Genomic DNA, 13,877 nt, shown 5'->3' with positions numbered 1-13,877 from the left:
AAGCAATCTATGCCTGATATGCTGTAGGTGAAATAATGTTGTTGGAACAAGTCAGTTTCAGCTAGAGCAAAAAGTGAAAGGGGCATTTAGAGAATGTATTCTGAGAAAGTGTGTGCATTTGAGGGGCTTGAGGATAAACTCTGAATTCCAGAGGTGCAGTGGAATGGAAAAGCCTGGGAAGGCAAAGAAGGATAACAGGTTAGGGATAGTACAGAGAAGAATGGCAGTGTGCAAATGTGGGATCACAATGAAGCTTTAACTTCCACTGGTTCCTAAGATAAACAAGAATGTGATGCCAATGCCATTGGTCCTAGATGCCAGAGCCCTCAGACTTGACTGTCAGACTGTTCCATTTGAGGATACAGTCATTTCGGTATACCCAAATTTAAATCAAAATTACTTTCATCAGGAAGTTATTTTCCTACAATATCACTTGCCCTTCCACTGGCATGATGTGAGGGAGTTAATGATGCTGGCTTGGGCATCAGGAATACCAAGGCAAGTCATCATGAAAGAAGCAAGTGACAAAATGGGTTATTGCATTGGAATCCGAAAGCACCAAAATCGACAAGGTTTTAAAAGCAAACAAGAAGCAGGAATAGGAAAACCAGAGTAAGGCCCCTAATAATAATGACTAGTATTTACTGGGAAGTTACTAGGGACAGGTATTTTACCTGTATAAATTCATTTACCTTTGCACAAGCTTTGAAGATTGATACTTTACCACACCTTACAGACAAGAAAACGGAACTACAGAATGGTGAAAATTGACAGAAAGCACCACAGCTAAGAAGCACCTGTCAGGAAGGGAACACAGAGTCTGGCTCTAAAGCCCAGTGCCTGAACCTCCCTGCTGGCTATAACTGAAGGTTATAGGTTCCCAAGCACTCGTTGCTTGAGCCAGGGTCTGAGAAATCATCCCCAATTTCAAGTTTTCCCTTAACAAATTGGCCACCAGGTGCAATTGGTTCCAACCTTTAAATGATCTTCTGCCCACTTTTGTTCCATGCCCACTGCTACCACCTGCTCCAAGCCCCCTTCCATTGGGATTAGAACAATTCCATCCTAAACGTTCTCCCAGTATCTTACTTTTGCCTCTCCAACCTAAGCTCCTTAGTGGAGCTGGAGAGATCTTTCAAAAGCACAACCTTATCATATCACTTTCCAGCTTAAAACCTTACTAACTATTACTTTCCCTTGCCCTTGGGATAAAATCAACTCCACTGTGAAGTCAGCAGAATCCATGATCTCACCTCTACTTACTTCTTCAGCTTGATTTATTTTTCTCTCTACCCTGTGCACTGCGTAGTCCATCCATCCTGGACTTGCTTCAGTTCTTCAGAAGATATGTGTTCTCTCGAAATCTTGGCTGTTTCCCAGGTTGCTTCCTCTGCCTTCAGTGTGCTATCTGCCTTTCTCTCCCTCCCCCATTTGTTAAAATGTTTTCAGTTTTCAGTAACTGAAAATCCAGCTAGCTATGGGCATTACGATGAGATGTAGATAATATCCTCATAAGAATTCCTAATGTTCCCAGGATTTTTCTACATTGCCATTCTGCTATTTGTAGTGTTGGCTTTTGCCATGAAGTTTCTCACTTTAGGGTCTGAAATGGTGGATGTAGAGTGTGTTAAACACAATGATAAACCACCCAAATCCATCCTGAGGAAAGCCCCTGTAGACTCAGCACTTTGGAAGTACTGTTAGCAGAACAGCCTTTAGCTGTCAGCCTCTTTGGGGATTGCCTTGGTTGCAGAGACCCATATTACACAAATTACAGACCTTCCTGGGATGATCTAAATACAATATAGTGTATTGCATATAGTTCATAAAGACCCAGCCATCTTGTCGTAATGGGGAACAATTCTGAAGAGCCTTTTTAGTTTCAAAGTTTCTGGTTGCTAAGGCATCATATTCAACTTCTCACTCTATCAAATCTAGCTTCTGCTCCTTTTCTTGTATAGGTGTGAACTCAAGGGCATTCACAAACATCCTTCACGCTACACTCTTGAAATGGAAATGGTTGTTACAGATGGTCAAGGACAGCAGCCAATGAGATGGAATTTTTGAGCTGCGTTACTTGCTACCAGGTAGCAAGGAGGATCCCCTGGATGGTAGTCAGTTATCAAGGATAGTCCGTGCAAAAACCGGTGAAGCAGATGCTTGGATTTCACCGGTGGTGAATTGGGTTGGTATATCAGTGGAAGAAAATTCACTAGCTGGTATAATTTATCAAGCCTTTGAGAAATATGAAATAATAACTGTAAGAACAATAGAACTGGGTGGATAAGTTGAGCCCTGGAAAAGAGTAAAAGCTAAGGGCAAATTAATAGCCAATAGAAAACTAAGGATGAAACTAAGATGCCTTGTTGGTAACATACAAAAAACATCTTATGTCCTCCAAATATAGGGCAAAGAAGGCTATGACCAGGCTCAGGACTTAGAACTTCAGAGTAACAGGGGTTCTGAAAGTTTAGCTTTCAACCAAAGCAAGTCTCTAAGACTTTTCAAATGTATAGAACTCAATTTCCAAACTTTATATCTCCTATATGGGTAAAGCAGCTGAAATCTCTTGCTCAGATTTTTTAGCTGCAAATCTGTCGCTTTCTTCTAGGCATCTTGTAATTTTCCCTGAACATGTGCAGTTCAAGGGTCACCCTAGTTTTTTGAGATCTTATAAACAGAATTGGGCATCCTCTCTGTAGCTTATGGGAGTATGTGAGAGATTTTGTTTCCCTTTGATTTCTAGCCACTTCTAGCCAAAAAGACCAAGGTGTTTTGTTTTATGTTTAACTCTCCAGCACCATGTGCTCTCAGGGAAAAGTCTGTTAACATCATGGGCCTCACCCAGTGAGATTTCCTTCCTTCAGGAGTGAATCTTCTCAAGTTTTTTCCTGCCTTTGACTTCTCCTCGGTAACTTTAAATAGCTGCTTTTTATATTTTATCCAGAGCTTACAACTGCTTGCTGTGGGAGGATTTGTTTCATACAAGCTTACTCCAGAATTACTAAGATGAGAACTTTCAACATTAGATTTTTTGAATAAGAAAAAAGTAGAAGACAGCTCCCACACCATCCACCCACCATCAAATAACACTACTTTGCCTTGCTAACTCCTTCTAAATTTTTATATTTTAGCTTAAACATCTCCATCTACAAATGATCTGTCTTCCTTAACTTTCTAGAGAAAATTAAGCTTACCCATCTCTGATATATGTTACTGTAGCGCCCAATGTACCCACTCTTATAACACTCATTACAGTTTATTGAAATGACACATTTTATATCTGTTTCTCTAAATAAGCTAGAAATTCTCCAAGGACAACAATTATGCATCTCATTTTAATTGCTGTATTACAAGGACTATCACATAGTAGACAAATGAAAAATATAAATGAATAAAAAAGTAAATAAATTCAGATAGGAGAAGTCACATGGTTTAGGATTCCAACATAAACACAAGAAAAGGTTCTGAAAACTGTAACTGTAAATGATATTATCTCCACCGACTGTCTCTCAGCCACCAATTCTTGAGCATCTGTCATATTTTCTTACCCATGAAATCCTCACAGGGCCCAATGGCGAAGTCCATTTGGGTTGAAAGTATTTTTCAAAAAAATGCAGGGGCAGGGACCACTCGTGATGGTTCCTATATTTGCTCTGAGAAATTTGGACCTTCCCTTTTGCAAGAAAAAAAGACATGACTTGGGAAGAGAGAGTCCAAAGGCTTCCTGATCAACTATCCTCCTGTCCTGGCTGACAAGGCAACTGAATCAGCCTGCCATAACCTTAAAATTCTAAATAGACAGTAGACTTTTCACACTTCAAGCACTTCTGACACATGCATTTTGTGCTTTGGTTTTTGTTCATAGAGTTGGCAGTTGGTAAATACATATGTTTTGCATTACCTCTTAGAAGATTGAAAGATGAGTATTAAGAAATCAGAAACACTCTGTCAGCACCTCTAATCTATGAAGGCAATTAATCAAACATATACTTTGTCAAACTTCTTCTTATTCTCTTTTATGACTCTATTATTATTTCATCAACACAATAAAAAGGATGGATCTTCATTACATGGAAAATATTTGGGAGACAGAAAAAAACGTGCCTTAGCCACCTGTCTCTACCTTGTGGTTCAAATCAATCACTGGGACAGATTGAATTATTTTTAACTGTAATATATTTATTAGGCCTTGTTGGAAACATTTTAATGCATTATAGGATTTTCTACAGTATCAGAACAGAGATCATCACTTGGAACGAAACTGTTCCACAATCCAGTTGCTCTTGCACTGGCTGCCTTCTCTAATAGGAGATGAACATTTGCAGGAATCGATTAAAATAGAAGTTATAGCTTTACACACACACTTGCAAGAGCTTTGAGATTGCAAAGCATAAATGTAAACCTGGAACAGTTTTTTAATCAGGAAATAAGTAATTAATCCTGGAGGCATTGTGAGGTTTCTCAGGAGGATCTTTAAGGGGTTCATTTGCTTCCAGAACTGAAAACTCCTCAGACACGTGGGTTATTTTTCTAAATCCAGTGTCATTCAGGTTGAGAAGCAGAGTAGTCATAAAGACTCATGAAAATGACCACTGCTCCATAGATGAACATGTATTATTGAGCATCTAGTATGGTATGGACAGTGAATTACATAATTTAATTATGTAATTACAGTACCAGGGCGGCTAGAAAGATTTAAAACTTCTGTGGGATGCCTGGGTGGCTCAGTGTTTAAGCATCTGCCTTTGGCTCAGGACATGATCCAGGAGTGTCAGGATCGAGTCCCACATCAGGCTCCCTGCATGGAGTCTGCTTCTTCCTCTGTCTGTCTCTGCCTCTGTGTGTGTGTGTGTGTTTCTCTCATGAATAAATAAATAAAGTCTTAAAAAAAAAGTTTAAAACTTCTGGTCCTATGAACAAGGTACTTTAATCTAGTTGGGTGGGTCCTTCTGAGAATAAACTATAAGTTAATTGTTTAAGTCAGTATATGAAAATGTCCAACAGAGTGGTATGGACATATGTCATTAATCAAGTGCAGGAGCAGACAAGCTGGAATACAGCGTGGGCTCGAGGGATCCTGCAAATCGAGGAGGCAGGTTCAATGTGTCATAGGTACCTGAGAGTTCAGAGGAAAAACGTCACAGTGTTAATGAGAATCTTACAGAAATGTTTATAAGTGGCTTCACACATTTTCTTTTCTCTGGTATGATTTAAGTGTCAAACTGGAAAATTCTACCAGGATAAACTTATGTGAAAATAGTAGCTTCAGGACGTCGGATGCCTCCTTTAAATCGCCTCTCCGAAAATGACACTCTTTTGTACTATAAAAGACCCCGAACTACCATGTAGCTGTGTGACCTTGGACCAATTACTTTATCTTTCGGAGTGTCAGTTTTCTCATCTGAATAAGAAAGGACAGAGCTAGATAACCTTAATGATTCCTTGTAATTCATGTATAGTTTTATGAAGAATTCTGTCATTTTGGTAGAAAACCTAGCTGACCACCCTGATTTGTGGATCCATCTCTGCCTTTCCAGTTAGCGCCTTTGCCCCATTTTGCTTGGCACAGACAATTTCCCTGTGCTGCCAAGAGAGGGTAAGCAGGTGAAGGAAAGTGGCCTGTTCTGTTCTGGTTAGTTATTTAATTCTAATTATTAATGCCATTCCTGTTCTTCTATCACCTTGAAGTTGTTGGATGCCAAGGGGTATTAATAAAGGACAAGTTTCATGAGGTCAACAGGAAAGATGCCAAAATATGGTTAGCCAAGCAGAAGGCTGTGGGAACAGGGTTAGGAGAAACGAAGGAGTGACAGGAAACACATGTTTAATCTAATGTCAGAATTCTGAAGTATATAAGGAAGGAGAGATATTATAATTGGGAAGTCTCCATGCAGAATTAAGCCTGTGATAAATTAATATCTTTGAGGGGCAATCAATACCAACAAGGTTTGAATTGAGCTGAAAAGCTCATAATAAATAGAAACGTTTGGGCTTGTTTGTTTTTGTTTCCCTTAAAATTAACCCTCTGCAGAAAAGAGCAAAGGGAAAGTGGTAGAAAACAGGAATCCTCTCTAATGAAAAACTTCTATAAATTTGCCTCTAGAAAGGCCAGGGCCTGACTCTGTGATCCGAAATGTGAAATGGGCACTGACCCAATGTAGAAAGATCATTGAAATTAAAGGCATGTGACACATCCCCCAAGAATGTTGTCCATGGAAGGCTTGCTACCATAATTGAGTCTAGCTATTTGACGTGTGTTCTAGATCCAGAGGTAAAGCCACTAAACACATGTGGTCAGGGCAACAGAGACTGGTACTGTGTCTACAAGGGGCCAAGCAAAGAATTATTTATTTACATGTTTTTAAATGAAATGGATTACCAACTAGTCTGGATTTCACTAATTTGGATGCTTTATAGGTGAGATGTATACACAGAATAGCCTCTGCAAACACCTTTCAGTCTCTGGCAATGGAATATTCTTTCACTCCAAAAGTTGTTAGCGATATTATATAGATTAATAAAGGAAAAATCTAACATTAATCAAACATGAACAGTGTGTCAGACAGTCTTTTAAGTGCTCTACATACAGTGTTATAATAAATCCTTATAACCTGATCATAGAGTTATAATTATCATCTGCATTTCAAAATGAGAAATCTAAGACTCAGAAAGACTAAGTTACCTTGCTCAAGGTCATACCCCTAATAGGAGAGTGGACTCCATCACTGCCTTACTGTAAGACCTGGCCTCTTAAATACCATCATATATGCTGCACTGCGTGTATTAATAACAATAATAGTTACCAATGAAGTCTCACATACATTGCTTTAGTTAAGCCTCATAAGCATCTGAAATGCATGTTGTCATCCTCTCTAATTTACAATTGTTAGAACTGTGCCTTTGAAAGCGGAGAAGACAAAGTCACATGTTGGCAGAAGTGTGATAGCACAGGCCCACGGACCCTGTCCTTCTCAGCAAGCTACCATATATCAAAAGGCAGCTCACAGGCTTACATTCTCTAGCAAGGAAGTGATACACAGAGTATTGGTGAATGAATATTTGACAATGTGATACTGGAGTATGAATGGACAACCAGACCAATGGAATAGAATGTCCAAAAACAGACATTGGTACATGTAGATATTTGGTATATGACAAATGTGGTGTCTCAAATCACTGGGGAAACAATAGATTTCTTTTTTAAATAAATAGCATAGGGGCCTCTAAGCAACCCCTGGGAAAAATATTAAACTGGGACCATTCCTCACACCATACACAAGAATAAACTTTAAATAGATCAGCAATCTCAAAATGAAAAATAAGACCAGCAAGAACTGAAGGAAAACATGGGTAAATCTCTCTTTAACCTCAATATCGGGAAAGGCTTTCTAAATAGAATTTAAAATTCAAGGATTAAAAAAAAATTGTACATTTGATGACATAATATGTTTAAAAAGCATGGTTTAAAAAAAAAAAAGCCAACACCAAAAAGTTAAAAGACTATTAGGGAATTCAGAGAAATCATTTGCAACACACAAAGTACATTGATATCCCAACAATATGTAAAATCCTTAAAATTGAAACAGAAGGGACCAAACACTTCATATAAAAATGAGAAAATACATAAACAGACTATTCACGATAGCATTAAATAATGGCTCTTAAGTGTACAAATATATATTTCACCTCGCTTATAATTGTAGAAACACAAATCAAAATGACACTGAAATGCAGTTTGTCATCCATCATATTGGCAAAACCTTTCCAAGTCTGACAATACATTCTGTTAGTGAGGCTATCGGGAATAAGCCCTCTCATACACTGCTGTGGAAATGCAAAATACAAGTTAATGTTATCCTTCATAACATTTAACATAGTTATATATTCACCTACCTTTTGACCCATTAAGCCCACTTCTAAGGAATTTATGTTGAAGATATACCTTGAGCAACATAAAAATATATTTGTACAAGTTTATTCCAGGGATTGTATACCCATATGCTATCAATTAAAGTGTGAGCATTGAAATTAAAAACATAGTGCCATTTGTAAACTCAAAAGGCAAACAAAATAAGTGTGAATTTCACAAAATAAGTACAGAACTTGCATGCTGAAAAGTACCAAATTGCTGGTGAGAGAAATAAAAGATCTAAATATGGAGAGACATTCTGTGTTCATGGATTGGAAGACTCAACATAGAAAAGATGTCAATTCTCCCCAGAGTGATGAACAAGTTTACCACAATTCCTCTCAAAACACCAGCAAGATATTTAGTAGAGATAAACAAGATTATTCACAAGTTTATATGGAGACTCAAAGGAACTAGAATAGAACTAATTTGAAAAAGAATAAAGAGGGAGGATTTAGTCTAAGTTTATATAGCCACAGTAATCAGGACTACGGGTTTGGTAAAAGGAGAGACACATACTTTTAATAATGGAATGAAGAACTCAGAAATAACCCTGAACAAAAATGCCTAATTTAATTTTAACAAAGATGCAAAAGCAATTCAATGAAGAAAAAAATAGCTTTTTCCAACTGGTACTGAAGCAAATGGGCATTCCTGCACCCCCGCCTGCCAAAAAAAGAATGAACTTCTTCTAAGTCTCACACCTGAGACAAAAATCAAACCAAAACAGATTATGGCCTTGAGTGAAAAAACACAAAACTCTAAAACTTTTGGAAAAAAATAGAGAATCTTTAAGATCTCTAGGCAAGGTTAGGCAAAGAAGTCTTAGATTTGATACAAAAAGCATGATCCATAAAGGAAAAATTTGACAAATTGGGCTTCATCGAAATTAAAAACTTCTCTGTAAAAGAGTGCATTAAGAAGATGAAAATACAGATTACAGTCTAGGATAACATATTTACAAACCGCATAACCAGCAACAGACTAGTATCTAAAATATGTAAAGAACTTTCAAAACATAACAGAAAAACAAATAATCTTATTAGAACATGGGCAAAGATGTGAACAGACATTTCATCAAAGAGGATATACTCATGGCAAATAAGCATAAGAAAAGATACTAAACATTATCAGCCATGTGCAAAAAGGAAATTAAAATGAGTGTTATCCCTACACACCTATCAGAATGGCTGAATTAGAAATAGTGACAATACCAAATGTTAGTAAATATGAGGAAAATTAGATCACTTATACATGGAAAGTCAGAATATAAAATAGTACAGCCAATTCGGGAAACATTTTGGCAGTTTCTTAAAACAAAACTAAACATGCAACTACCACATCAACCAGAAATTTTGCTGCGGGCATTCATCCCAGAAAACTTATGATCACATGAAAACCTGTACAGAAATGTTTATGGCAGCTTTTTCCTTAATAGCCCCAAACTGAAGCAACCCAAATGTCCTTCAAGGATTACACGGTGTGATACATCCATACTATGAAGTAGTACTCAGCAATAAAAAGAAACAAACTATTGACACACACACACACACACACACACACACACACACACACACACACCCCGTGAGTCTCCAGGGAACTACACAGAATGGAAAATAGCCAGTCCCAAAAGGTTACATAATATATGATTCCATTTATAAAAAATTCTCAAAATGTCAACGTTATAAAAATGGAGAACATAATAGTGACTGTCATAGATTAAAAAGAGGGTGAAGGAGGAAAGAAGTGTGTGTGGCTATAGAAGGGCAAAAAGAGGGATCTTTGTGTTGATGGAAATGTTCTGTTTCTTGCCCATCAATGTCAACGTCCTGGTGTGATATTGAACTATGATTTTGGAAGTTGCTAACTTGGGAGGGAACTGATAAAGGCTATATAGAGATTATCTGTATTATTTTTTTAACTTCTTGTGATTCTATGTTTATCTCAAAATAAAAGCTTAATTAAAAAAAAAACAAAAATTAAAAAAAAATCACCTATAAATTTCATGTGTCTTGTGGTAGATAGGATAACACTACTGAGGACACTACTTAATTTCTGTGCTATTTCAGCCCCCAGAAAGCATAACATGAGCAATCTCAAGGAAACATTTTGCAAATAATCAGACACTACTTTGCAAAGCATCAGAGTATCAAAGACAAAAAAAGAATGAGGATTGTTCCAGATAAAAGTAGACTAAGGACGACTGTGTACAATGGGAGGTCCTGGATCTGATCCCGGATTGAAAAAAAAAGGACATTAATGGGAAAATTGGTGAAATTTGCAGGTCTGTGGATTAGATTTTGGGGTTTCAGTGTTACACTTCCTGATTTGGGTAATCATACTATGATTTGGGAGAATCTGGGTGAAGATTGTACAGATATTTTAATACAATTTTTTTTCCATTTTTGTGTAAGTCTGCAATTATTTTAAAAATAAGAGTTATAAACAACTTTAAATATATTTTAATTATAAATTGATGCTGGATAAATAAATGAGGAAAATAAAGCCTTGTCGTTTGTTTATTGCTGGGTGAAAATTAATACCTAAAATCTTAAATATTCCCCTCCAGTAGAGAGACCAGATATCTCTTAGTCACACAGATGTGAGGAGTCACCCCAAGAGTCCAATCAGTACATTGCAAGCTGCTCATTTCAAAATAGGGAGAGGCTGACTTTTTTTTTTTTTCTATGACAAAGAACCATACTCTTTAGAAGAACTGAGATATGCAGGCTCAGAAAATAGATTTTAAGGCTGAGAATTATTCTAATTTGTGTCCTCTCAAACCTATTTGAGTTCCTTTCTTTTCTTTCAAAGCAGAACTTGCAGCTCTGAGTGGGTTGCTGTTGTGACTTGAGCAGGCAAGAGCTGTTTAATACATCTTGGCCTGACAGTGGGAGAATCGGATCCCCTCAACCTGTCATCTCCATCCTTTGGTTTCATTTATTTTACTGCTCTGCCTCTCTGTTCTGGAGTAATAGCAATAGAGGCAGCGCGGTCTCCAGCAGCAGTCAAAGCGGCATAAATATTAGTGATAATTGTATGGTACAGTAATTGCAAATAGCGGTGATTAATTCTTACAATAATAGCTGTCCTAAGAACAATTGATTTCCCTTCTAGCCGAGCCCAACTTTCCCATGAGAAAGCTTTAAAATGGTTATTATTATTAGTTTAAGCTTTGGGGAAAGAAGGGAAGATGAAAAGGGTGGTGATTACTTTGAATTTGTCAGCACTGAGTCTTCATTAGCGTGCAGAGCAAGGGCATCCATGGTACCACAGGTAGAAGAATACTGCCCTTTCCCACCAGAAAATCAACCCGATCTGCAACTCACTGAGTGTGACTCTCACAGTCAGCCAAGAATTTCCTTGCCACTCTGATGACAAGGCACAGGAAATGAAAAGGCAAATCCTTACCCTCTCTTACTTCAAGAGAGGTGATAACTCTCTTCTGTAAGTCTTATCCCACACTACGATTTATTTTTGAAATCTTCCTGATATGTCTAGCTCAGTACTATCATTGCCACTGAATGTATGCTAATGGAAATATGAGGCACTAAATTGCTTCTTTCAGACCATTAAAGAAGTCAGTGATAATCCACTGCTCCCATTTTTAATGATCAAATTAAGAAGCTATATCCAAATTTCAGGGCTAGTTTCCCTCACTGCCTGGTCTTCACCTCGTCTTCTTTAGCGAAGCCCGCAGGTAAATTAACCCCAGATAAATTTATCGGCATGTATTCACAATTTCACTAAATCCAATCATTCTATTAGTATGTTAATATAGAAATTTCTCTTAGTGATAAACATCACAGTTTTATTTTGGTGACTCTCTAAACTGGGGGAAAACAATTTGTCTTATCTGTTGTCATTTGTCTTATCAGGGAATTATTTGATGTTTGAGTGATATATACTCATATGCATAAATTAAATAGTAGCAATAAGAGTTTTAAGTTCACAATATATTTAGCACTTATTGGCCCTATATCCACTTTCACCTACTTGTCCTTCCAAAGTCATGTATGCAGAGACTGATTAGCAATTTCCTATTTTTCTCATCTTTATATCCTTTGCACATCATTCTTATGTCCTTAGTACCTAGTGCAGTGTATAATACAGCACCTGGCACATTGTAGTGATCAAGAAATATTTCTTAAGTTGATAGATGGATTATGCCCACATTTTATCCTTTTATTTCATAAATATGGTATTGACTTTTTTGTTTGGGCACCATATTAATCCTTTCTGACAATATCCCCCCAGGACACAGGGGTTTTGACTGGATCAGTTAGCTATTGCTGCATAACAAATTATCCTGAAATTTAGCACTTTAGAACAACAGATATTTGTTATCTCACACAGTTTCTGAGGGTTAGGAATCTAGGAGGTCCAGGCTCATGGTTTCTTACTAAGTTTCAATTAAGCCATTGATGAAAACTATAGTCACTTCAAGGATCAACTGGACCTGGAGAGTCTACTTCCAAGCTCACTCATATGGCAGTTGGAAATTCTTGGCTCCTTGCTTGTGATTGACCAGGGACTTCAGCTCCTTGCCATGCGGGCTTCTTGCTATGGTTGTTTACAACATAGCTAACAACATGTCTCCCCCAAAGCAAGTAATCTGAAAGAGAGAGAGAGACAAGGTGAGTAATTACATACAAAATAGAAAATGCAAAATTTTTTTGCTAATCTTAGAATAACAAACTACCATTTATTGGTCACAAAAACCAATCCTGGTACAATCCTACACAAGAATGTAAATATCAGGAAGCAGGCATCAGTGGGAGTCAACTTGGAGATTAGCTAGTAGAATGACAATCCACCATTTTACATATAGCCTTCCCAAGCATACATAATATACTGTTAACTAATAAGTTAGTTTAGATGAGGAACATGATTCTTTAAGTTAAAAAGACCAGAACCACCTAGGAGTTGAGAATCTCTGTAGTGGAAATTATGTTAAACTCATCTCAAAAGATTTCAACACTAATCCTAAATGGAAAAAAACTTTGAGGGTAAATTTGGAGGTGGAAGGCCAGGATGGAAAAAGAAGACAACCAATTGAGGAGCAAGTGTTTTTGCATGCCTCTTACATAGACAACAATGGGCACTTCTTAATTTCCCAAATTTTAACCTCTTTGAGCAGGGAAATCCTGTATTTCCACCAAAAAAGTTGGAAGGCCCACCCTGGAAGTATGAAATAGATAGTGGGGGTGGTTGATGGGTTAGTAGGATGACTGTATAATTTATTGTCCTAACCAAGACACTATTGAGAGCAAAACAGAGTGATATTAATAACTATGCCAAGGCAACAGGCATAAATTGAGATGGTCCAGGACGATCTGGGACACATGTTTACTCTGTAAATTAGGGATATATATATATATATATATATATATATATATATATATATATAAGATTTTATTTATTCATGGGAGACACACACACAGAGAGAGAGAGGGGGGCAGGGCAGAGACACAGGCAGAGAGAGAAGCAGGCTCCATGCAGGGAGCCCAATGTGGGACTTGATCCTGGGTCTCCAAGATCACGTCCTGGGCCAAAGTTGGCGCTAAACTGCTGAGCCACCCGGGCTGCTCTAGAGCCATATATTTTGGGTCATTTTTTCTGTGAAGAGGCTGGAGTAGTGATTCTGGTCAAGTCCCTTGAAACTTACCTTTTGTGCTTCCCACATGAATATCTCACCCAGGGGGGGAGAAAAAAAGAATAGAGAAAGAAGCAGGCAGCACAGTGTATTATTTCTTGACAAAGGACAGCCTCTTGGGGAAGGATTGATTTGTAAGGATGTTGTCTAAGAATTCACGTCCCTCTCAAGGAAATTACCAGTCATTAGGGATTTGAGCAAATCTTCTACTGCAGTTTTCCTCATATCAGTTGCAAATAGAGAGTCTGTTTAATTTTGCAAAATTTCTTTTCATATGCATCTAATTAAAGTATCTGTTGAGTCCATCGT

The 13,877-nt window shown here is 37.6% G+C and overlaps 1 long non-coding RNA gene across 1 annotated transcript in view; it reads right to left on the bottom strand.

Moving 5' to 3' along the window:
- Window positions 1-12,458, bottom strand: part of LOC140604831 (uncharacterized) — a 43,597-nt gene extending 31,139 nt beyond the window's left edge. Inside the window, exon 1 of the long non-coding RNA XR_012007660.1 lies at window positions 12,316-12,458. This is a non-coding gene — a long non-coding RNA (uncharacterized lncRNA). The remainder of the gene's footprint in view (window positions 1-12,315) is intronic.
- Between the last annotated feature and the right edge of the window lie 1,419 nt (window positions 12,459-13,877).

The sequence above is a fragment of the Canis lupus genome, chromosome 15 (genome assembly GCF_048164855.1).
Source record: "Canis lupus baileyi chromosome 15, mCanLup2.hap1, whole genome shotgun sequence".
NCBI classification, from domain to species: Eukaryota; Metazoa; Chordata; class Mammalia; order Carnivora; family Canidae; genus Canis; species Canis lupus.
The sequence above is the reverse complement of the archived record's forward strand: the minus strand, read 5'-3'. Positions and strand labels throughout refer to the sequence as shown.